Here is a 26,191-nt window from a genome sequence, read left to right as displayed (position 1 = left end):
GCACTGACCACCAGAGGCTCATACATTCACCATGGTGCCACATTCTTTGAAGCCCCCGAGCTTTCACAGAAAAAGGAACAAACTTCTGTACTTTTTTTTTTTTTTTTTTTTTTTTTTGGAGGGTGCAGTGGAGCCACCAGTAAAATATGCTTTGCTTTTCAAGCAGACAGTAGTTATTTGCTCTCCAGTGCAATTTAGACTTTCTCTCCACTAATGGAAAGAAGAGTAGCAGGAATTCTGGATCCCTTGAAGTACATTAGCAACTTTTTTGTTGTGCTGCAGTGCAGCTAGTTTAGAGTAAACCAGACTAAACTGTCCACTTTTAAAGATAGATGGAGAGCTAGACTGATAGACAGAAATATATTAATGTTTTTCTTTTGAAATATTTTGCACTCCTAAAAGAGAGGATAAAAAAATTACTGCATTTCTGAATATATAAAACATAGTTTTGGTAATTGGTATAGATTATACAATCATATTACACATGAGTAAAGTTGCAAATATAAGAATCTCTTGTAAATAAGATCACCTAATTTGATAAAATGTACAATGAAAGAAATATCAGGCCTTTAAAAAAACACAAGTTGTTTTCAGTGTTGCTCATGATGGTATTTTCAGAGAAATAAAATTCCAAATACTACAACTGCAGGTCAATGAATCATTTGTACCATGCTTTGTTGATGTATTGCTATACAGTACTGCTATAAAAATTCCATTTATCTTGTTGTTTCTTTTCCCATCATTGTCTTTTTTTCTTTATCTAGCCCACCAGCTTGGATGGTGGTTGCTTAAAAATCCTTTTGGCAGTACTGTAAGGAAATCTAGTAGGCAGTGAGGAAATCTAGTATGTAATTGCAGCTCTAACAGCAGTTCGGGTTAGCTCTTTGTGCAGGAGCCCAGATACAGACCTGGAGGGTGACTCTGTTGAGGCAAGCTTAGCTGGGTAGAGTCTCAGTAGTCCTCTTCCACAGCAGCTAAGATCATTCTCGAGGAAGGAAGAACATTTTTAGCTGAATTGCAGTTAAAGCTGTTTTTGCTCAATAATTACTTTTCCTTTGTTTGATTCTGATCTGACAGTTTGTCTTTGTAAAAGGAGACTATGTTGCTCACTGTGAGTCTTTTTCTTAAACACTATCCTGTCACATCATTCTTCCAGGTTGGCCTCTTTTGTGTGTAAAATGGGCTCACTGAATAGCAGCTGAAATTACCATTTAGAGACCAAATTCTCCAAACTTTGTGAATGCTCAGAAGCATAGACCCTCAGTAAAAGCAAAATTTCTATCAATGCTCTTTCATTGGATTGCTTGAGGTTGCGCAGGTGTCTGTAATGATGTGACGGGTGAGCGCACTTGTTGTCACATAATGCTTAATCTGAATTTCATTTCATTCACCTGTCCCACGTACATTGCTTGAAAATCACGAATCTAAACATCTAAAGTGTGTTTAACCTTTGTACAGATAAACCAACATGCACTGGCAGTTGGCAGTTGGAGTTAGGTTACATTTTGTTTTGCCAAAGCACTTATTTTAGCTTAATGTTTATAGAGTAACTCACAGGAGCAGCGTGGCAGGTTATAAAGTTTTAAAACTGGGTCAGAAATGCCTGACTTCACATTTATTTTCTGTTTGCTGCCCTTACACACTCACCAGCATAACTGTATGTTGGCTAAAGTACCTTTAAAACGGACACTGGTGCAGTCAAGTGTGGGGCTGACTGAGTCACATATGAGAGAGGCTTTGTCAAGTGATCATAAGGTTATTTCATATTTCTTTCACTGTCTTGGAATTGAACCAGACTTAAAAAAAAGACTGCTTAGAAAGTGGTTGTCAATGAGGGAAACATGGTCGGATCTTTAATGTACGAATAACACCAGTGGCAAGTCGTAAGGAACCTGGAAATCTTATGTTTTTAAATCATAGATAATGACCAAAGGTCAGTTCATTTCTTGTTACCATAACACGTTACACCTTTCAAGCTGCTTTAAAATCTGTGCAGCATAAGAATGCTATTTGAATGAGGGAAAAACTCCCATGAGAAGGATTAAGTAAAAAGAATAGGTATCTTGTTGGTACGGAACGCAATCGTAGATTTAATATAGACAAAAAAATACACCTCCACCTCATGAAGAAATATGATGGGGAGGTTATGCACCAACTTCCAGGTGTAACCAGCATTGCACCATCATGAAGACCTGGAAACAAACCACAGGAGACGACACTCACACCATGCACACATACAGGAGATGAAAACAAGGTCAACATGACAACATGATACATGGAAGGAAGAATATAAGATATGAGCTGAATCTCTTGGAGGATGAATATCTTATATCATCTGGAATAAGACAGAGAGCGAAGGAATGTTTAAGCCAGTCGTCCAGCACATTAAGATGTAATGTTAAATATAAAATATGTGAATCATGTACCTTTTAAAAAAAAGTTTGGTGGCAACCCACCATTCTGCAGCTGTGATGCATCTTTTCCCATCTTTCTAAAAAATATTAGATGTTACATGATTTTGAGCTTTATTTGCTTAGTTAGCAGTTAGAAATATTAGAAATATTAGTAGCTAATGTCAGCTACGATCGTGGCTCAAGAGTTGGCAGTTTGTCTTGTAATCGGAAGGTTCGAGCCCCAGCTCGGACAGTCTCGGTCGTTGTGTCCTTGGGCAAGACACTTCACCTGTTGCCTACTGGTGGTGGTCAGAGGGCCCGGTGGCGCCAGTGTCCGGCAGCCTCGCCTTTGTCAGTGCGCCCCAGGGTGGCTGTGGCTACAATGTAGCTTGCCATGATCTGTGTGTGAATGGGTGGATGACTGAATGTAGTGTAAAGTGCTTTGGGGTCCTTAGGGACTAAGCAAAGCGCTATACAAATACAGGCCATTTACCATTTACTATACCCATGCTATACACCCAGACATGGAAAGCCATAACATGAAGCTTCCGGTACAGTTTGTGTTAATGACAGAGGAACTTTGCAATGTGACTTTTATGCATTACACACATCAGGACTTGGTGAACCCACTCTGTAACTTTCCATATTGCAAAAACGATCAACTAGATATTAGATAAGATCATTAGATCAACATTTTTTTAGATATTCTATGATCAGTGTAAAGCTCAGATTGACCCATTCTTTCACAGAGGTGTGTAAAAGGTCCTTGGTTTTATACACCTCTGGCAACAGGACTGAAACCAGCTGATATCAAAGATTAAGAGGTGTGGTGCAACACTTTTATACATATAGTGCTTGTGTTAGCAAGCTACTGTAGTTAGCTGTGGCATGTGTGCACAGAAAAAAACATTACACTAAACATTACAGCTTTCTGAATGCTCTGTATTTCACTATAACTCAACTTGTACTGATGATGATGATGCCTCACATTTTATTGCCTTTATGCACTTTTGTTTTCATCAGTTTCATTTGTTTTTACAGCTTATAAGACTGACTTTCTGTGTTCCTTATACTGTTCACATGGGGTTTTCCATTCAGCCAGCTTTTTTTAAACACTTCTCTGCTTTAAGGTCACGAGGTGGCTAGAGCCTCTTCCAGCTGCCATAGGGCAAGAAGAGGGGTATACACTGGACAGGCTGCCAGTACATCACAGGGCCACAGGACAGAGAAAGAGAGGAGTCACACCACAGCCAGTATACAAACACCAAATACCCTAAAAAGCTTGTTGTGATCAGCAGGAACCAATATGGCGGCAGGGAGACAGAAAAGCCTGATAGATTTGAAGTGATAGTTGACTAGAGGTTATTGTGAGTGCTAATGAGTGTTTAAAACATTGATTTAATTGTTTGAATAAATAAATAATATCTGGGAGCATTTCAAAATTGCTGAAGAGTGGCAACACTTGCATCTAGAAGGATTTTAATGTGAACTACTTTTGATTCAACTGTGCTTTCAGACTCCTTTGGGTTGTGCTTTCTAGAAATGGAAAAAAAAAATGCATAGTAGCAAATGGAGCTCTTACAGCTCTGTTTTATAATGGACTGCCATTTACCAGAAATAGTCTGTCCTTTTAATCAATTTAAAAAGCCAAGCTGCTGCTTTGAAGTTTCCCTCCTCACAGGGAAACATTAGAAGTCAGATGTTTTAAACACTTAGCTGTGGTCTTTAGTCACACTGGTGTGACCAAAGAATGCCTCTACATGGGGAATATAAAATATAAGGGAATATCCTTGCTCTGCAGCCCTGCTCTAAGAGCAGATACTTGACATTTACATTGGCATATTTTTAGAGAACACTGTGACAGTTTGAGAGCCATTGTAGCCTATAATAAGATGTGGGAATGCCCTGTAGCCTGATGTTTGTCTTCAGTGGCAGTTTCTTAAAATGACTCTGCAGCATACCCCGTACAGATTTGTACTAATGCATCTTCTCCTGCCTTCCCACCAACATACAATGCTTGCTCAGACCCAAACTGACACACAGCAAATGTCCTTTATCCTTATCTTGACCTTTAATATGTTGTCCTAAGTTTGTCATTCCTGTCAGCTGACCAGGGTCACCCTCTTGCCTCCCAGGTTTCTATCTGCTGCCACGCTTTGCTGTCTCACCCCTCATTGTGTCCCCTCATCTGTCACAGTGCTCTTGCTGTCAAGAGAAACAGGCAATGATGGATGCTAATCACTTTGTCCGTGTACCCATCCAAGTCACTGCCTAGTCAACAGGCGCAGCCCAGCCTTCCTCCTTACAGCCTATGTATAAATGAGCTATTCTGTCTCCCCGCATTTCTACCATTGTCTCTGCTAGTAATGTATCTGCACTCGTTAAGGCCGACTCCACACAGATACAGTTGTCATTGCACTTGACAGAAAAGAAACAAACACGTTAAAATATGCAGAACCAAGAAGTAGGATATGTTCATTTCTAATGTATGTAAATTATAACATAAAATAATTGCTTTGTGATGTAAAACACAGAGTGAACGTCTGCTTGGCTCTGATGTGCTCAGCTATTCACAAAGTGCAGAATATCAGATGTTTCACAGAGTCACAGACAGTCAAAAATATCCAATATTGATCTCGTTGTGGCTTCAAACCATTAATATACTTAGAAAAACATGACATGCTGGCTACAGTAGGAGAGGTCTCCTGATAAAACTACCTCAGAATAACCACTTTGATCTTGGCAGGGCTCATGTTGTGTTTGTTTGCACAGATGGCTTTGTTGCTTGGAATAATGGCTTGAAATATATCTGGTTGGACTGATTAAAATTCATGTTGTACAAATGTAAGAATTGATTCCTTCCCAATCTGAATTCATAAAACCTTTCTGCAATGCATGAACACAAACTGAAATATTTAAATTCAGTGATGATGCTGTACTTTAATATATCTAGGGAAAAACACAAAATTCTGACACAAAACACACAAGTTTTTCTTTTATTTTTCCTCAGAGTGCTTCTCTGAAGTGCTTTTTAAATTTTTCTATTTTCAGTAATGAGCTGTTAAATTAGTTTGTAAGGAAACATTTCAATCACTTAAATATTGATGAAAATCACTCACATTGCAGTATTTTAAGGAAAACATTGACCTTCTAACAATGAGTGATTGCTTTGTTGCTCCAGAAAGTATAATGTGATGAATTTCTTGAATTATAAAACTAAAAAATGTTTACAGAGAGTGGTCTTGGGTAGGGCTGGGCTATATCATACCATTTTTGGGAAATACGGTACACTTAAAATCAATCATTTGATATTTCTGAAAATCGACAGTACCCCTTATTAGGGCTGTTCTACATAACGATATATATCGGATGACGATATAAAAACATCTATCGTTTCATTTTACGCAATCGTTTGTTTCGTGGTGTCGCAAAATAAACTGTTTACGGCAATATTTTCTCATCGTTTTGATGGTCACTGTAGTGGCTATATTCATTTATTAAAGTTCTCTCTTTCTCTTATATTTAATAAAACCACACAACAGACGGACAAGCGGCTGTTTTTATGTGTTGTCGTTAGCAACAACGACGGTAAAACCATCGCATGTCCGCTTGTTTATTTTCCACATAAACCTTTCACAATAAAGCTCAAGATCCTGTTGAGACTTTTCAAAGTAAACGGAATCATGTGAAAAAGTATGCAGAGTATTTACGGATGAGAAGCAAAAAGGAGCCGTCAGATGCTAAAAAATAAACCTTAGACTCAAACGTTAGAACAGGCTTTCCCCCGTAGCATGCCGTGTAGTTTCATGCATCGGTTAAAACATTCGACTCCAGGTACACGATGCCCAGCTGGAAACACTTCAGCAGCCCAAGATTCACAGAATTTACAGAAAATGTTACATTTTTGTGATTTATATTGTTATCGGATGATAGATGTTTTATATCGGGATATGAGATTTTAGTCATATCGCACAGCCCTACCCCTTATAATCCCGTGTGCTTTATGTATGATTTCTGGTTGTGTTTACTGACCTCGAAACGATTTCATGTACACGGCGCTCGAAAAGCTGTCAGATGTTTCAGTACAACTTTGCTAAGCTACGAACCTGCACTGCTTGATGGATTGTCGGAGCTTTACGGCTATCGTAGGCAGGAGCCTCGCGGAGTGATACGTACTGTGCTTCAACATAATATTACCGTATTGTGTGTGTATAACCTGCACTGTTAATTTTTTTATATAACTTTAATGCACATAAAAAACAGCTGCTTGTTTAAGTGAAAATACATTGATGTTTTTTTTTTCCCACTAATAAAGTTGAGGAGTTGTAAAGTATTTTGTCTAGTGTCAATTATATCGTCAGTTATATCATTATTGCAAATTTTCAAATGTATATCGTGATAAATATTTTTGGTCATATCGCCCTGCTCTAGTCCTGGGTTCAATTGCACCATCAGGCTGGGGGTCTTTCTGGGGTTTTTTTTTTTTTTTTGTATATTGCTATTACAGCCCATACATCTTGACAAGCAGAGGTCATTCTTTTGAGTTTTTTCTCTCTTGGAAGATGCTGTCCCTGGACTGTGACACTGCTACCTTGTATTCTGTCTTCATTAGCCAGTAGGCTGGGCAGTCTGGACCTCTGATCATAACTGCATTGACCAGCCAAGTTTATGTAAGCCTGATACTGTTTTTAAAGCTTTGCAAATAATTAGTGGGCACCATCTCAACAAATCCTCAAGGCAGATTATATTTTAAGCCTCAAATGACGAGTAAAGAATCTGGATTGTTGCAGGAATGTTTTTGAGATAAAGCAGTGCACCATAGAAGCTAGTATGTAGACTGCTCTATGCTTTCGGGAAAAGTTCAGTGACATGCTGACTCTTAAGTGTCTCTTGTCTGGAAATGCACACCTTTTTTATGGGAGAAGTAAGGGAAATGCATTTCAAATGACTTCTGACTTTGTGCGGTGCAACTTTATACCAAAACAGAAACAAGTTGTTGCTTTTGTTGTGGAGTGTGCTGCGATGACAGTGATTGATAAGCACATTTAAATGGCTGTTCACCTGAAAATCCCAGTGGGGAGGTTTCATTTTGTACAAGTGCACACAGTACGTCTGTTCTTGACAGGCTGTAGAAAGGTTATCTGGAGTGTGACAAATGCTGTACTTCATAAAGAATTAATGTAATGGGTCCAGTGTTAGTTGGCCCAGCCACAGATATGCTTCATGCATGAGCTGCCATATAGATAGGCGAGATAACAGTTTGGTGAAGCATAATAACTTGTTAAGATGTGAACAAACCATTTTCACTTCACTTTGAATGAGGTGCTTTTGAGGGTGTGTTATTCAGTGCTATAGGAGGTTTAAGGTCAGTGTAAGAAGGGAGGAATCCTGAACCCTGATTTGAAGCACTAAATCAAGATGAACTAGAAGAAGTCAGAAGATGTGTTTCGCTTGCTTAGTTACCCTCAAGGCCATTTCCTGTCAAAGCTGCTCTGTACACTGACAAAGAAGGATAGCCCCTTGGCAGATTGTTTTGGCCAGTGGCCCATACATGCATTGAACTTTGAAGTCAGTAGTAGATCTGTCTTACTTTGTCTGAGTGAAATCTACTCTAGTGAAGTTTGGTTCATGACTGTAGGATACAGGGATGGGCAGAAATATACAAATTCCATCCATCCATCCATCCATCCATTTCTCATTGGATGAGATGTACAAATACTAGACCTATGAACACTATAGCCACTATACCAATCAAATTTTAGAACTATAGTATGGCAACTTGGAATAGAGAGACCATGCAAACTCCAATTAAAATAGTTATGTTTGCAGTTTTGGTGCCTTTTAGAGCAGCAGTCCCCAACCTTATTTGCACCACAGACCGGTTTAACGTCAGACAATACTTTCACAGACCAGGCCTTTAAGGTGTCATGGATAAATACAACACTATAAAATACGACCAAGATAAAAACTGTGGTGTTTTGTAATTGTTTAACTTTATTAGCAGTGTCCTCCTGAAATGCACCAACGACACTGAGAGTAGCATCCTCCTCTCTGCCCCTTAATGCTCTCTGGTCGCTATGCTAATGCCTAAACATTTCTTTCAAAATAACCAGTACCTGAGACGGTACCTGTACCTGCGGCAGTCCCCAACCCCATGGCCACGGACCAGTACCTAATCCCTATAATTACAGCCATTACTCAAACACTATTATTCAGTTATTATGAAGACACATTTTTTTCATTTAACAACATTTATTTATTTATTTTTTAATTCAAACTGGTGCACACGTATGCTATGTTAGCTAATTTCCCTCAGAGCGCTAACATATCAGTAGAGTGACCGCATTTAGCTATAGAGCTGACGCAATCTCCTGTTTCCCTGTTGTGGCTGTCAAATAATACCCCACTGAGTTTCTGCACTTAACTTTTACAATCTCTCTATGTTCTATCAGCGCCTCTATTAGAGTAATGAGAGCTCAGCAGCGGTGGCACTGGGTCAAGCAAGGCGGGGAGTGAGGGTGGGGTAGTTTCAGGAAGAAGAAAACTGGATGTGTGAAGCAAAACCGCGGACGTTTGTTTGGCTGCTTCGCTCTCTTGTTTCATGATCATTATAACCCTCGCTGGAGAAGCTGTGGATGAGGAAGATGTGACAAAGTGCAGAATGAAACGGAAAGTCTAAAAATAAACGCAGTTTCACAAGGAGAAGTGTGTCATTTTTTTCCATCATGCCTCCCAGTCACATAATATGACAAGTGCAAAGCCAAGGAAAAATTAAGTCGAGAAAATTGCACATTTCAGGCAAAGCATCCTATTAGAAACATGTCTGCTAATGACTTCTCATTAGCCTTAACTGTCCACCAGATGGAGAGATGATGGTAATGTGCCAGTGCAAGATATAACATTTGTAAATAATTCACTACACGATGTATTTTCCTTTTACACATATTTAGAAAAGACCTATTTCATATTGATTATTTTTTTAATTGAAATTATCACATTAAAAGGTGATATTAGAGCTATAACTCCCCATTTTCTGTTTATCATTCAGCATGTGAGCAACTGCAAGGACATTCTTGTGCAAAGGTGACTTTAAGAATAAAGTCTCTAAAGTGTCCTGCTTGTCTACTCTAACTCTTCTTTCATGCTGTGTCACTATTAAAATCCTTGTCCTCGCAGTACGTGCTTAAATACAAGAGTGTTATTATCTAAGCTTAAAGTCTTCATCTGTCCCTCAAGCACTCAACTTGTCTCCATGTTTTACTATATTAGAGGGGCTCAGTTTAAAGAATACTCCTGCTGCCCTGTCTTTAGAGTGTCACACTTGACAATGTTTTGTGCAGTGGACAATAAAGATAATGAAAACAGATGATTTGCTGTCACAGTGGATCCAACCTATCGTCTAACGCGTTCTCGTCAAATTCAAAATCAAAACCGAAGCCAGCTGTCAACACATCACAGCAGCTGTGATGTTTACAAAGGTCAGCAGACTGAAAAAGGTCGCTTTTCCCAGAATAGATTCAGAGTAAAAGCCACTGCTGAGTTTAACCTCACGCTGAACCAGTAATGTGAGCGTGCTAAAAATGCAGCTTAGCCTCTCTGTGACTCTGTGCAGATTCGACTCACTGAAGAATATCTTCACTTCTCTGACAAGTTTATAGCTCTGAATTGAGCCATTAGAAGACCTGTCTGACTCTTTAAATGAGTATCACATTTTCACAGCACAATACTGTAACTGTGAAGACTATGTTTTAATGGAGCGCAGCTCTGTTTCTCTGTAACTTTAAGTCGTTTTTTTTATTTATTAAAAGCAATAATTCGGAAATCCTTTAGAGAAACAAATATATAACTTCTCACAGAGTTTGCAGAGGAGAGCTGCAAAGGATTGTCGACATGAGAGGATTTTTGGGGTGTTAGTAACACAGTCAGGAAACAAGGATGGAGAGAGAGGAACCCCTGTTGTGCTCGATTGACAACTGGGCCCCGGGAGACATGTGGGAGAAAAAGATTTTGACTTAAAAAGGCAGTCTAACAGCAGCCTTGAATGAACCATTTTTCAGTCCATTTAGTACAAAATGATGTGTTAACTTACAGGCAGCAGTTTGTATTTGACCAAAAGCAGGAAAGCAAAACTTTTGCTTTGCTAATACGCTCTGTTGGCTTCTTAGGGAATGCATATTCACAGAAAAGCAAAGAAAACAGCCTGGATTTGGCTTTTCTTGTGCTTATTTTAAAAAACCTCAATTAAAAAACAAACAAACAGCTACTACTTGCAAATTCAGATGTCTTGGATCAAAAAAAAGAGAAATGTAATATTCAGTCTTGCTTTTAGCATGATGAATGGCACATAATGACTTTAATATACAAGTATACCTAATCAGTGGAGCGTACCAGCAAACAGAAATATATAAAACTAAACGCAGCTTCACCAGCTTCTCTCAAACCCCCAAAACAGTCCTGCAGCACAAGATTAAAGAGGTTTGACTCATTTCTGAAAAGCCTGACAGTACCAGTGTGGAGCCAAGCCTTTTTAGACAATAAGTCAAATTTTGTAATCAATTCTATAATTCCTGGGAAGTCAGTGAGTCCAATTTTTGTGTCCTCAGATGGACGATTTTCCCCTTTCATTCTGGCCATGGCAAACTGAATTAATTAGAGTGGTCTGACAGGCTATGAATCCATGTCCTCGAAGCCATAACAACCAGAATTGTCTCAGCGTGATTTCAACAATACTCCTGTTACTGTAGAAGTAGCTTTGCGGCGAGTGGGAGAGCAACTCTGTGTCTGTTTTTATGAATGAAGCAACATGCCAGTGTCAGGGTTATGATTTCTGTGGATTAACTGGACTGTTCTGTGCTTGCCTTAATGCAAGGCCTCTTTTTCTGGGAAGATATGATACGGAGAGAGAGATCATTTTTCTAACAGCTATCAATAAGGACACTGTACCGCACTTGGACTTTCTGAAAAACAAGGCATAAAGACTCTGACTCATTTGGAACTCTGACGACAGTCTTTCAATCACAGATGAACTGTTGTTCAGCGTTTGCTGTATACAGCCTTGTTTGGTTGAGCCTCAAGCTTAGTCTCTGTGTGTTTCCAGCCCTTGGATGAATTAAGGGAAACCAGTCAAAAATCTTACTCTTGACTGGTTTGCACTTATTAGAGTATGAGCTGTCACTGGATGAGCACTGTAACATCGAGGTCTAAAGCAATTGGCTGAGTGTTTAGATGTTGTACACCTGTCATTTAAGGAGGCAATAAATTGAGACATTCTGTTTATTCAAGCTCAGCCTTTATAATCAACATATAAAATGTATACTGTTTAGTGGAACAATTATAACTACAAAGCAGCCATAAGCAAACGGTGAGATTAATAATCAAGAGAAAGTGCATTTAAAGTGATTTAGTACTTGATGTCACTACTGTACATAGTCCAAGCAAACCGTTAGACCACTGAAAGGCACTGAAAAGTAAACATTGAGCAAAGATTAAAAAAAGAAACCAATAAAAGTAAAAGTACTATATAAATTCTTGGGGGTAACAAATTCTTGGGGGTAACTGTGACCGAGGACCTGTCCTGGGGCAACCATATCACCTCAGTTGTACGGAAGGCCCAACAGCGCCTCTACTACCTGAGGAGACTGCGGAGCGCACACATTCCCAGATCTCTGATGTTGAACTTCTACAACTGTGCCATCAGCAGCGTTCTGACGTATGGATTTCTAGTGTGGTTCCCCAGCTGCACCAAGGCCGATCAGCAAGCACTCCAGCGGGTGGTGAAAGAAGCTGGCAGAATTATTGGAACAAGTCTGCCAGAGATCAGTAATATCTTCCCCACTCGCTGTCTGAGGAGGGTGCACAGTATCCTGCGGGACCAACATCACCCTGCGCGCCACCTTTTCCATCTGCTGCCCTCAGGGAGAAGGTACAGGTCTATACAGGCCAGAACATCCAGACTGGCCAACAGCCTGTATCCACAGGCTGTGAGGCTCCTGAACTCTCTGCCCCCCTCTCACGGACAATAACCATATCCAACTTCTTAATAGCAATGAACTGGTCTGCATTGGTGCATCATATCTTTATTCTCTTCCCCCTCCTGCCCCCCCCCCTCTTTCTTAAATAGATAACTATCATATCTGATATCATATCTCACAGTACAATAATATTGAATGGGTTGCATTGTTGTATTTTGTCATGTTTCTCAGGTCTTTGTCTGAATTTCTACGAACATTATTGCTAAGGATTGTCTTATTGCATTGGAGTCACACTGGGTTAAATATGTACACTTGGGTTTTAAGGGGTATTTATTATTTTCTTCTTTTTTTTGGGTTGTATGGAAGCCCCAAACGCAATTTCATTGTTCTTGACAATGACAATAAATAAATAAATACTAATACTAAATACTAAAATAGTGATATACAGTTGGGGAAACAGTTGTTTGATCCCCTGCTGAATTTGTATGTTTGCTGAGTTCCAAAGAAATGAAATAACTTTTATATACGTAGTGTGTTTTAAGGGATTTTAATGGTTAATATTCTGTCTCTCTACATTAAAATGAAACTACCATAAAAACTAGATTCTGTGAGTAAATGTATTAATTCAGCAGGAGACCAAATAATTATTTCCCCCACCCTAAATATATTCTATTTTTCTGAGGGTACAGTGTTTAAGTTTCCTTAAGTGCACCAAAGGAAACACAAAGTTTAATTTGGATTTGAAAATGGCTGCAGTTATGGAAGGCGTTTCCACTGGTGTGTTTTTAGAAGGTGCTGTCCATCTCATATCTATTTCCTACTTCCAACATGCAGAAAAAGAACTTACCAGTCCAACAAGACAGCCTTGTTCACATAGGAGGGATTAAGCCTATTATAGTAAAAATAAGTGGACAGATGTCCCACCTCCCACCTTATGACAGCTGTGATTGAGTCTGGTGTCGATTAACTCATTCTGGGTTTTTTGTATAACTGTCTCACCTGTGTCTCTTCTGTTCTGCAGTATACAGAGTATTTCACTGACAAACACAAACACCCAGCGGTTTAGCAAAAAATGTTGAGGACAGGACATAAACAGGCAATTCTGCAGACACACAATTTCACTAAGCTCTCATTTGAAATCAGTCCACAGACTGGCAGAAACACAGTCTTTGTTTTCTCACAGCCACTCCTTTCTTACAAGTTCATTTTAAAGAGCGTCAGTCTAAACAAATGTCTGTGTTCCAAGTGTCAGTTAAACTGTACACAACATGGTATGAAATTACAGTGAAGTAGATTCAATTTATTATGAATCTAATCATAAGGATAACATCAGTTTAATGCAAAGCTGGGAAACAAGTGGCATCCACCTGTCATTGATCCCTGAGGTCATCATCTTTTGGTATACTAAAATTTACCAGTTACTATTTTATTTCTGCTTTTTTTTTTTTTAATTAGATTTTAACTTATGGATCTTATAATTTTACTATGCTACTGGTGCATTTCTTTTTGTTGACAAAGTGAATATTTTTAATAGTCACTTGCTATATCTTGTGTACATCTTATGGTCATAGAGCCATCAGCCCGATTAGATATTAACAGTCACATAGCAACAACTCAGTGCATTTAGTCATGTATACATGGTCAAGACAATCTGCTGAAGTTCAAACTAAGCATCAGAATGAGGAAGAAAGGTTATTTGAGTCATAGTTGTTGGTGCCAGACGGACTTATCGGAGTATCTCAGAAACTGCTGATCTGCTGGGATTTTTCCCACAAAATCATCTCTAGGCTGGTCAAAAAAAAAAAAAAAATCCAGTGAGTGTCAGTTCTCTGGGTGAAAATGCCTTGTTGTCAGAGGTCAGAAGAGAATACCAGACTGCTTCATCCTGATAGGAAGGCAACAGTAACTCATACAACCACTCATAACATGTAAGGCATGCAGAGGAGCATCTCTCATTGCACACATTGAACCTACAAGCAAATGAACTACAACAGAAGAAAATCAATCCGAGTGCCATTCCTGTCAGCTAAGAACAGCAAAGCAGAGCTCACACGGGAGCACAATAATTGGACAACAGACTGGAAAAACGTTGCCTAAGGAGTCTTGATTTCTGCTATGACATCTGGGTGTTATGGCCAGAATTTGGCATAAACAACATGGAAACAATGATTTATCCTGCCTTGTATCAACAGTTCAGACTGGTGGTGGACCAAAATCTCTGAGAAATGTTTTCAGACCTTGTTGAATGTGTTCAGTTTCAAGAGAAAAACAGGACTGAACTGGGTACGAGCAAAGTTAGTTAATAAAGTTTAGTGGTTCTGAATCTCTGTGGTAGTTTATACTTTTTGAATTGCATTGTACTTCCAACTTAAATGAAATGAACCATTTAAATATTATTTTGCTTGCTTGCTCAGTGGAAAAGATAAGGTTACATACATTATTATGTTGTGGTTTTGTGCTGTATAAATAAATAAACAACTTTTTAATGAAGAAGATGTTATGAAGGTAAAATTATAAATGTTTTGTGCGACTGTTATTAAAAATGTTGTTGAAATGTACATTTAAGTTATAATTACAGGTATTTTCTTCACATTGAAGATAAAGATACTCAATTACCCAGGTGTCAGGCTACCCCCACTGACACGTGCTTTACCATTCTTGTACCATTCTTGTTATTCACTTACAAAAAGCACATTTAAGTGCAGACTGTTTCTCACACCAGGATGATTTTTGCAGAAAGCATTGTCTTTTGATTTGACTTGCACAGGTGCTTCTGTGAGTATCAACACAGTGACAATGGTAGAACAGATCTGTTCAGCTTTGAGTTTAATGCTCAGCCAGGGGTATTTGTTGTCTGTCAAAAGGCTGAAACCACATGAGGAAAACAGTAGAATTCACTTCCACACTTAGAGGTAAAACAGTTTATTGTACTTGGGTAGGCTGGCTCAGCAGAAGCAGAGATGTGCTTCTATATTTATTCCAAATCAGGGAGGTGTTCTGGTAATGTTTTATCAATAATACAAATCCCCTTGTTGCTCTCTATGTCAGCCAACAGTCTCGCTCTGTGCACACTGAGGGGAAGGCTGATTAAGGTTTCTTTGCACGTGTGGAAATACAGTTCAGCCTAGCTTGTCTGAGGTTGACAAGGAATATCAGTTAGTGCCTTAACTAGGTCAGGTTGTGCATTAAAGCTGCTGTAGGTTCTTACCGAAAGGGATGCAGCTTTTTCTGCAGCAAAGTGTGTGTGTGTGTGTGTGTGTGTGTGTGTGTGTGTGTGTGTGTGTGTGTGTGTGTGTGTTTTGCTGGTAGATCTTGTGGGATTCAGTATAATATAATGATAAAAAAACAATTCCCATCTCTTAAGTACTTCTCCACTTTCAAATGACTTATTCAGACCTTGTTTTATTCATTATATGCTAAACTCAATTTTCCCCTCCCAGTGGTATTTACACACTGAACATTTTTGCCATCTTTCTGCCAATAATTTACTGGACGATTCAACTCAAACAAATACAAAATCAACACAAACTGCTGTAAACACCATGACGTGAAATAGATGCTAATCAGCATAAAGCTTGAGCTGTGTTTCTAAGGAGAGATTGCAAAGCAGGATTTACATCTGCCGTTATGTGCGTATACTCCCATGAATACCTGGGTGCATCCATGTTTAATCTTCATGTGCACATGAATCCATCTAACACTTGCTTCTTCTGGGTCACAGTTGGAGTTGTGATCTCTGTTGTGGTGAAAAATGGTTCTAATTCTTGTATTTCCCATGTACTTTCCTTGCTCATCGTCTTCTTACAGGTGTTCTTACAGCAGATCATCCGCTTCCACTGCACTGCACTGAACTTGCTCATATGTATCCCAAATCTTGGGAACGGGATTTAATTGTGAATTTGCTAGCTGTTTTTAAACACCGTGGCATTAACTAAAACTTTCACCATCTGGGGGCAGCATTTCACCAGGGACTGTGTGAGGTATTTTATTTTTAATTGTTTTGTTTTTTATTTATTTAACACTTATTTCTTTCAAGCTCCACCCCCATTTCTTCAAAAGAATTTCCTTCCCCATACCACCCACGATGTGTTGTTAGTTGACTTGCTACAGTATCTTGTGGTAGAAAGTGGTACTACATGAAAGTGTGGCTCGGCCCTGTTGTAACTTTAATGTGTATATCTTCAACCAAATACACTGATGTTTGGACATGAGTGGTTATTTCAGAGTAGTTTAAAATAATTATCTTTAAGGTCCTTTTTTCTACTTATTAATAATAATGGCTGTTCAAAAGAAGAATAACATGCAATAACATATTTCACGATGGGCAATATCGCCTCAAAATGAGATAAAGAAAATTTGCAGTACTGAAATTTCATGATGTAGAAAAAAGGAAAAAGCTGAATGTTTTATTGATGCTCGGAGTTCGCAGGCAGCAGCGTTTATGAGTAAATAAAGGGCATTTTCTGTCCTTCTTTTCCAATACGCTTCTGTCACTGGTGACAGTAACTCATTTAAAGTGGGATTTATATTGATACAAGGAGCCAGCACCAGCAGCAATATTGTGCAACATTAGTGACATCGCATTATATCCAGTGACACAACATAAGTCAGTGTACGCACAAAAAGTGCCTAGGTAGTGTTGACTCTGGGAATTTTAAGCAACAGTACAATGATCCTACTACTATTAAACAGTTTAACACTAACTTAACCCTTTAACTCTTCAGGAGCCGGCACAACATTGTCACATAATAAAACAGAAACATATTCCACCGTGTTACTTCATCAGTAATTTCCACCCACTGTTTGCTCTTCTAGTCATATGAAATCGAGCTTGTGAGTGCTCCAGTAATGCTCAGTGATGTGCATCTTTTGGGTTGGGTTGCCAGCTGCTAGTATCTCCTCCCTCGTAGCCTGGGTGTACTGAATGGTGTGTTTTTGGCTCAAGTGGGGAAGCAAGTTTGTTGTTTTCACCTTTAGCAGGAACAGCTTTCTTGTGTATTGTTGGAGGTTGTTAAAGTAGCTCCCTTTTTAAACAATAGCAGTTTAGATACTATATCGTCATTGCATGCTGACATACGGCTCTCGCTCTCAGACATGCTTGTGCTTGCTTTATTGTTGCATAAACTACAGAAGTAAATGCAACGTGGCTCAGTCAAACAGGGCTCTTTTGAGGTTGAAATGTCCAGCCTCAATCTACCACGCTTAAAGCCATCTGCGCCAGAGAAACAGTATCATGACTGGTCATGCCCTTTGTCCCTAACTTCCAAACAAGCTGGGATTTGCTAAAAAAAATGCTGCTGAGAAAGGCTGATTCTTCTTACAGATTTTCACCAGCTCATTAAATGGCCAGTATCACCAGCTGTTTTCACTCCTGATAAGCATGTGGGAGTGTTTCTGCTTTGAAATGGCATTAGTCTCCATTAGGAAGTATATTCAGTTCAACCTTCAACTGAGCATGTGAGTCTAAGACCCATCTTTCTAATTTCCCTTGCCTGGTTTTTTAACTTGTGGTTTTCCCTACTCTTTACTTTTATTGTTTTTTTTTATGGTGTTTAGTTTGGCATTGGTTGGGTTTAGTTAAAATAAACTACTTGTTTATGGTTTGAAAGAGCTTAAACTAAACCTTTCATACGTAAATCATTTTACAATAACAATTACAACTGGACTTGTTCACATAATTTTCTTTACATGTCTGCATAATCTGCTTTGCTGTGTTTATCATTGATTGGAATTTATGATAACAGTCTACTGCATCTGTTCATTGGTAACAGACTGAGGGTGCTAGCAATGTGTCTGATTAAAACATTGATAATGGCTGATGGCCAAATTTTTTGAAGCCAATTTTATTGTCTGTTATGCTTTACCTAGAGCATTTGTTTTCATCTCGCCTTTGTAATACCAACAAATAAGGGATATTTCATTTCTAATTACGTGTTTTTCTTCTTCTCCTTGGCTCCAGTGTACAAGTGTATCCAGTACCATCTTTGCAAAAACTGGTGACAAAAATTCTGTCCCAGCCAAAATAAATTGTGACCCACTTTCATATGAATAGTATAAACATGAATGACAGTTCCATTACTGGGATTATCAGTGATCTAATCATCAAAGATATAAAATTAAAACCGTTATTAAGCCATGATCTCTATTACAGCATCCCATAAAGCTTCATATGGTATTCTGTATCAATTTATAGTGGTGTTATTTAAAGCACACATACATAATCTTTTCCCATTGTCATTTAATGCTGTGGAAACCCTAATGTAGCATGAAAAATGAGCCATTTAAAAAGCCTACAAGTCACAGAGTCCCTGCACTGGCTTTTTTCTCAAACGCTTCCAAGAAAGCTGTCGAAAGCTGTCTGAAGTTTCTGTGTTTGGGTCAGAACACTGCAGGTTTCAAGATGTTAATGCCAGCTTGCACATTCTGTACTAAAACCTTGACATCTGCCCAGCGTACGCAGAGTCCTGCCCCTCAGGAAGTGAGATGGGCTAGAGCCAGTCTGGTGCTATCTGGATATCCTCTCTCTTATCTACCACTTCCAGCATGTTTGGTACTGGATCTGTGCTGCTGCTCACATGATGGTGTTTTGCTATCAGGAAACTTTCGTTATGGAGCCCAGAGGGAGAAAAAGGGTTCGATACGTTTAGAAGAGTTTATTTTTGAAAGAGGATTATTATATGGGTCAGGATGGTAGATGCTACCCCACCATGACCTCAACCATTTAGAAACACACATCCTCCGCAATTACTTTATCCACTTGTTTGTCTGTCTGGTGGTCAACAGCTTCTGGCATATTTTGAAGAAGTTATTGCAAGATTTAATTTGACTTGTTTCATTCCTCCATGGGGCATATCACTCTGACTTGATTAGATGAAATATACCGTGTCAGATTTACTATTGCACTAATTGTAATCCTCTTGTGTGATTATACTCGTATGAATACTTTCTCTTTGTATTCTTTTGGAAGTTTTTTCTTCTCTTAAAAAAGTTGAGCCGGGTTCGTGTCCTGAGCCTCTAAGTCCCTTTGAGTCATGTTTAATATTGGACCATATGAATAAACTTGACTTTACTTGGAATTCCAGATCAAGGCGTGTTTCATAGTTTGTTTTTGAGTCCACTTTCTGCCTAGCTGTCAAAACTTGCCTAAGAGGATTAATCCAGCAGACCTCGCTCTTTCATAACAAGTCACCCACCCCTGTCCTTGTGACTTCAAGCCTCTCGCTGTCATCATATCTTAATTATGATTTTTGGGTGATTGGCTTTCTCCTAATGAGGAGGAGCAGAATAAATTAATTTCATCAGAATGGTGCCGTGATCCTCTGTCATATTCCTGCACGTGCTTTACCAACATGCTCAGACTGAAGCCTGTCATTGTAGGCTCTTTTTTTTTTTTTTTTTTTTTTTTTAAACATTTTTTGTGCAGGGTACTGAATTGCCTCCTTGGTAGATATCGCTTTTAATTTAAATAACTGGACTGTTTACAACCTACATTTAAAGTAAATTTGATGGTAACCGTTACAACCTAAACACCTGTTTCCTTAATAAGATTCCACTCTCTGTTTTGTAAAGCCACATTTCTGAAACATAAACTTAGTGCTTGAGGGGATATGGAAATGACAGGCTGTTTGTTAATCCATTCACCACTGTTATTCAGTATAATACACACTGTGGGAAGCCAGAAAGGTGAGAAAGTATTGCTGAAGAAAATCCATTTTGCATTAATCCTCAGCTGGAGAGGGGATAAATTTGATCATGTCACCTTTGTTTTTGCTGAGATGGAAATGGCAACATGGAGAAGGGAAGGATTAGATTTTAAGAGAGGAGAGAGGGCTTGGATTTTGAGTTTTGAATCTAAGAGAAGACACACATCTCTTTTTCGTCTCTGAAACTTTTCCTTATCTAAACTAGTGCAGGTTTTCATGATGAAGTTTTTGTTTTTGTTTCTCTGTATGCCAAAAATGGACTTTTCCTGATACATTGTGATAGAACGGTGGACTTGCAGTACTAAGAAATACATAGAGGTTTCTGGCAGAACTTCACATGCCACCAGTGTGCATAGATGAGAGCAATAAGTCAAACTCTGCACTTTTAGTGTGAGATTTTTCATGTGACATCAATCAGTCATTATGAAACATTATAGACAACTTATCAGATAAAATGACTGTAAAGTATGCTTATCAACTACAAGTATAGTTGTTGGTGTCCTTCTAGGTGGTCATATAGTTTCAGATAATGAAATGCATAAAATCTATTACTTAAAATATAAATAAATATACCTTTGGTCTGTATATATTGGGTGATACCAATTTATGCCCCAAATATGGTATTACCTGTAACTGTGAAACCACCCACAACAGATAGAAAACCACTAATCAAGAAATTGAATCAATGTTGAGATTTAGTTACAAAGTCAAAAGCTAAAAAAAAGACATTGCGTTTCACTGAAGGTACATATGAATAAAATCATATATAATGTCTTTCTTTTTGATATATTTAATGCATTTAATGTATTTCTTTTGCTTTATTCTTTTACTTTACAGTAGAGATGCACCAATTGGAATTTTCTTGACCCATTCCATTGTTTTGTAAGTTTAACCTGCCAGTACCACTTTTTGCACATTTTGATTTTCTTTGTATATAAAACTGATAGCATATACAAACAAAAAATGTACTTTTCTTCAATGCAAAATATTTTCATAATAAATGTAATGATTAAACTTTATAAACCAGAGTAAGCTACAGGATCTCTCGCTTAAATAATCAAAAATGAAGTGCTCTGCTGCTCCACTTTGCTTTTGTTAGCTTACTTCAAAAGTCCAAGTTCTGTCAACATGGGTAACAGTTCATCACCTGTAGCTCACATTACCTGTGGTGTACCACAAGGTTGGACTTGAAGCCCTTTTTTATTTTCTATTTATATATACATAGCAGGGCAGCACGGTGGCACGGTGGTTAGCACTGTTGCCGCACAGCAAGAAGGTCCTGAGTTCAATTCCAACATCAGGCCGGGGTCTTTCTGTGTGGAGTTTGCATGTTCTCCCCGTGTTTGCGTGGGTTCCCTCCGGGTACTCCGGCTTCCTCCCACCGTCCAAAGACATGCAGCTTGAGGGGATAGGTTAATTGGAAAATCCAAATTGCCATTGTGTGAATGGTGTGAATGTGCGAGTGAATGTGAGTGCGAATGGTTGTCTGTCCCTGTGTGTTGGCCCTGCGACAGACTGGCGACCTGTCCAGGGTGTACCCCGCCTCTCGCCCTATGACAGCTGGGATAGGCTCCAGCGCCCCCCGCGACCCTGAAAAGGATAAGCGGAAGCAAATGGATGGATATACATAGCATACATACGATGCAAAGATATATGTACTGCTGAAACATAATAATACTAAAAGCTTAGCTGCTCTTTTTGACTATATGGTCTCAATAGCTGGACAGTGTAAAATTTCCTCTCACTAAATGTGCCGAAATGAGAAATCTTATCGTTCAATGTTCCAAACTACATTAACTATTTGAAATTTATTTTGTTTTATCGTGTCTATGATATGGCTTCTTTATCTTCTCACATATTTACAAATTAAGGTCAGAAGTCTAGCAAGAAGGTTGCTCTAAACATATTATTAGTGTTGCTCGAGGTCTGACCTCATACAGTACGCTGACTATTGTATCATCTGTGTTGCCAGAAATGCCTCACATGCTGACTTTAAAATTGCAAAACCTGTATTTCCATATCCAGCAGTGTATATATCAACAAAATCTCACAGGGGGAAGTCACCTAGCTCAAATTAATGCAACACCTTCCACAGTCTGTGCCCTTTAAATCTATCTCTGAATGTCATTTCCCCACAAATTCCTCAGGCACTTTTATGATAACTATGCATTACTACAGGCTAACACATAATAGAAAACTTTGGCCCTCATTTATCAAATGTGCAGACAGCACACTTTAATCTCGAGTGTGTCCTTTCTGAAGTGCTAATTTGAACTCTGATATCATGCTGAAAAATGTCACAGTACAGTGAAGGTTTGATAGAATCTCCACTTCTGTGATAAAATGTAAAAACAAGATTCACTTTAGAAGAAACTTGGGATTGCAGATCTTATAAAGGCAAAGCAGACGTGGCGTTCTAGTAAATGGGCTCAGCTGTCATATGGCTTTTGGTTTCTGAGTGCCACACAAGCATATCATTGATTTTTCCCTGGTTTTTTCAACATTGCATTTTTGAGAGTGATTGATCAGTGTGTTTGTTTGCTTTCTTTAAGCCATTAATAAACACTGAAGGCCCACAAATCTCTATAGCTGGGACGGTGCTGTAAATCCAATAGTCTGAATGAATAAAAATAGTTTAAGGTATTGGACATGAGACCAGGCTCATGGTGCTTGATTACACCATGAGCTAAGTCTGCACCTCATTCATCAGGCACGAACTAATGTAATAAAAATATATTTCACCCACTTTTTCAGTTATATCCTTATTGACTGATTGCAGTGTTTGTTCTCATTATTATTAGTATTTTTTACACCCCAGGGGTTGCTTATTGCCGTCCACCTACCAATAAATTACTGTGAAGAGCCTCTGTATGACTTGGATGATTTCAACACAGTGAGAAAAGCAGTCTTAAACGCTTTAGTCTATAAATTGCTTTTCTTAGATTGTTTTAATACACAACATGTAGATGGACAAGGAAGAAATATATACAGTGGGGCAAAAAAGTATTTAGTCAGCCACCGATTGTGCAAGTTCCCCCACCTAAAATGATGACAGAGGTCAGTAATTTGCACCAGAGGTACACTTCAACTGTGAGAGACAGAATGTGAAAAAAAAATCCATGAATTCACATGGTAGGATTTGTAAAGAATTTATTCGTAAATCAGGGTGGAAAATAAGTATTTGGTCAATAACAAAAATACAACTCAATACTTTGTGACATAACCTTTGTTGGCAATAACAGAGGTCAAACGTTTACTATAGGTCTTTACCAGGTTTGCACACACAGTAGCTGGTATTTTGGCCCAGTCCTCCATGCAGATCTTCTCGAGAGCAGTGATGTTTTGGGGCTGTCGCCGAGCAACACGGACTTTCAACTCCCGCCACAGATTTTCTATGGGGTTGAGGTCTGGAGACTGGCTAGGCCACTCCAGGACTTTCAAATGCTTCTTACGGAGCCACTCCTTTGTTGCCCGGGCGGTGTGTTTTGGATCATTGTCATGTTGGAAGACCCGGCCTCGTTTCATCTTCAAAGTTCTCACTGATGGAAGGAGGTTTTGGCTCAAAATCTCACGATACATGGCCCCATTCATTCTGTCCTTAACACAGATCAGTCGTCCTGTCCCCTTGGCAGAAAAACAGCCCCATAGCATGATGTTTCCACCCCCATGCTTCACAGTAGGTATGGTGTTCTTGGGATGCAACTCAGTATTCTTCTTCCTCCAAACACGACGAGTTGAGTTTATACCAAAAAGTTCTACTTTGGTTTCATCTGACCACATGACATTCTCCCAATCCTCTGCTGTATCATCCATGTGCTCTCTGGCAAACTTCAGACGGGCCTGGACATGCACTGGCTTCAGCAGCGGAACACGTCTGGCACTGCGGGATTTGATTCCCTGCCGTTGTAGTGTGTTACTGATGGTGACCTTTGTTACTTTGGTCCCAGCTCTCTGCAGGTCATTCACCAGGTCCCCCCCGTGTGGTTCTGGGATCTTTGCTCACCGTTCTCATGATCATTTTGACCCCACGGGATGAGATCTTGCGTGGAGCCCCAGATCAAGGGAGATTATCAGTGGTCTTGTATGTCTTCCATTTTCTGATGATTGCTCCCACAGTTGATTTTTTCACACCAAGCTGCTTGCCTATTGTAGATTCACTCTTCCCAGTCTGGTGCAGGTCTACAATACTTTTCCTGGTGTCCTTCGAAAGCTCTTTGGTCTTGGCCATGGCGGAGTTTGGAGTCTGACTGTTTGAGGCTGTGGACAGGTGTCTTTTATACAGATGATGAGTTCAAACAGGTGCCATTCATACAGGTAACGAGTGGGGGACAGAAAAGCTTCTTAAAGAAGATGTTACAGGTCTGTGAGAGCCAGAGATTTTCCTTGTTTGAGGTGACCAAATACTTATTTTCCACCCTGATTTACGAATAAATTCTTTACAAATCCTACCATGTGGATTCATGGATTTTTTTTTTCACGTTCTGTCTCTCACAGTTGAAGTGTACCTCTGGTGCAAATTACTGACCTCTGTCATCATTTTAAGTGGGGGAACTTGCACAATCGGTGGCTGACTAAATACTTTTTTGCCCCACTGTAGATGTCTGCTTAATGTAATCACTGCAGAGTGCAGACGGGTATCATTCATCTTTAAAGGGTTAGTTTGTTATGAGTGTATTTTTCATCTTTTTTTTCTTACTGGCTGTAAAGTTGGCTAAAAACTCGATACTTTGTTTTCTTTAACTCAGACTGGGATTGTTGTAGAAGGTTTGAAGTTGGAGATTGTGCTACTTGTAAAGACAAAACTTGCATCAGAGTGTATAAAATGGGTTCAGCCATCATACAGCTTTCGTTTTCTGATTGCCAGATCAGTGCAGCATTTGATTTTTTTTTTCTTACTTTTTATTTTTGAGAGTGAGTGATCAATGTGTTTGCCTTCTTTAAACCATTGATAAACACCAAAGACCAACAAATCTCTACAGCTGGGTCGGTGCTGTAAATCCAGTAGTCTGAATGAATAAAAATACTTTATAGCATTGGAAATGAGAAATGAGACAAAATCCAAGGTGCTTGATTGCACTGGAAGCTAAGTCAGCACCTATAATAACTATGCTTGTACAGTCTATGTATGCACTGATTGTATTATTTATATATATTTTTTCATTTATGACTTTTCCCCTGACTGCTCACAATGGTCTTTTGGACAATCACAGTACATGCATTTTTCTTACTTATCAAGGGTATTGGAAGGATTTGCATTGGATGTGTGCAGCCTAAGTTTAAACTTGTCCTTCTTCCTCCATGGCTTTGTATTGATGTAGACAGCCACTCATGTCAGCCGCTCGTGCATGTGTGTTTTGTTTAATTGAAAGGGTTGCATGCTAAGTTGTCAGCTAGGTAACTTAAAGAATTGAGGATCACCTGGATACGGGGAAAGAGTCTTAGATGCAAAGATATGGACTTCTGCTTGATGTAATCAGAGAGTAGACCTGCAGGAATAATCTTTCATCTCTGAAAGCTTGAGTCTTAAGTGGTTTTTTTCTTATTTCTTTCTATTTACAGATGATGCAGCACTAATGAGCAGCCATCAGCCTTTAGATGAGTGACTCACAACAAAAACACCTGAACATCAATAGTCTACAGTAACTGTAAGAAACATTATCAGCTATCTTCCGAGCTGTCTTTGAAGTTATAATTATGTGTCGTCATGGTTATACAGCATGCTTCAATCCTCTTCCTTTGAGATCCTGCTAATGCACGTGCTTATTGTTCTGAACAGTGAATATCACTGTGACTGTGGGAGACGGTAGATGGCATATGGTAGCAATCACACCTACAGCTCTGACACATAATTCAGCTGTGTATATTCTCGTCATGGTTCCGCTGCTTTGTGATAAACGCAGACAGGAGTGAGGCGACAGTCCGATGCCATGTTCTTTTATCTTTCTTAAAAAAATGTATTTATGCTCACCGGTGACATTTTGATTCTTTTTTCCTTTAGAAGCACATCTTTCAAATTCAAGCAGTGCTGGAAAATATTATAGAATGATATACATTGTTATGTTGCTGTCCATATATTCTAGGTCAGTGGTTCCCAGAAGTTTTTGAAACCCTCTCATATGCACAC

The 26,191-nt window shown here is 39.0% G+C and overlaps 1 protein-coding gene across 5 annotated transcripts in view; it reads left to right on the top strand.

The window, feature by feature from the left end:
- The window catches only part of gulp1a (GULP PTB domain containing engulfment adaptor 1a), a 92,457-nt gene that overhangs the window by 14,537 nt on the left and 51,729 nt on the right, over positions 1-26,191 (top strand). The window contains exons 1-2 of one of the 5 annotated variants that reach the window (XM_085249347.1): positions 17,772-17,821; positions 25,627-25,712. The exons of 2 other annotated variants lie outside the window; for them this stretch is intronic. The gene's annotated coding sequence lies outside the window, so the exon portion shown is untranslated. Of the gene's footprint in view, positions 1-17,766; positions 17,822-25,626; positions 25,713-26,191 lie in introns of those variants that run through there. 2 more of the 5 variants (XM_085249346.1, XM_085249349.1) reach the window with 2 other exon arrangements.

The sequence above is a fragment of the Mchenga conophoros genome, linkage group LG16, assembly GCF_057382185.1.
Source record: "Mchenga conophoros isolate Kocher_MC1m ecotype Shallow Benthic linkage group LG16, M_conophoros_male_GT1.1, whole genome shotgun sequence".
Taxonomy (NCBI): Eukaryota; Metazoa; Chordata; class Actinopteri; order Cichliformes; family Cichlidae; genus Mchenga; species Mchenga conophoros.
This window is presented reverse-complemented; position numbering and strand designations above follow the sequence as displayed.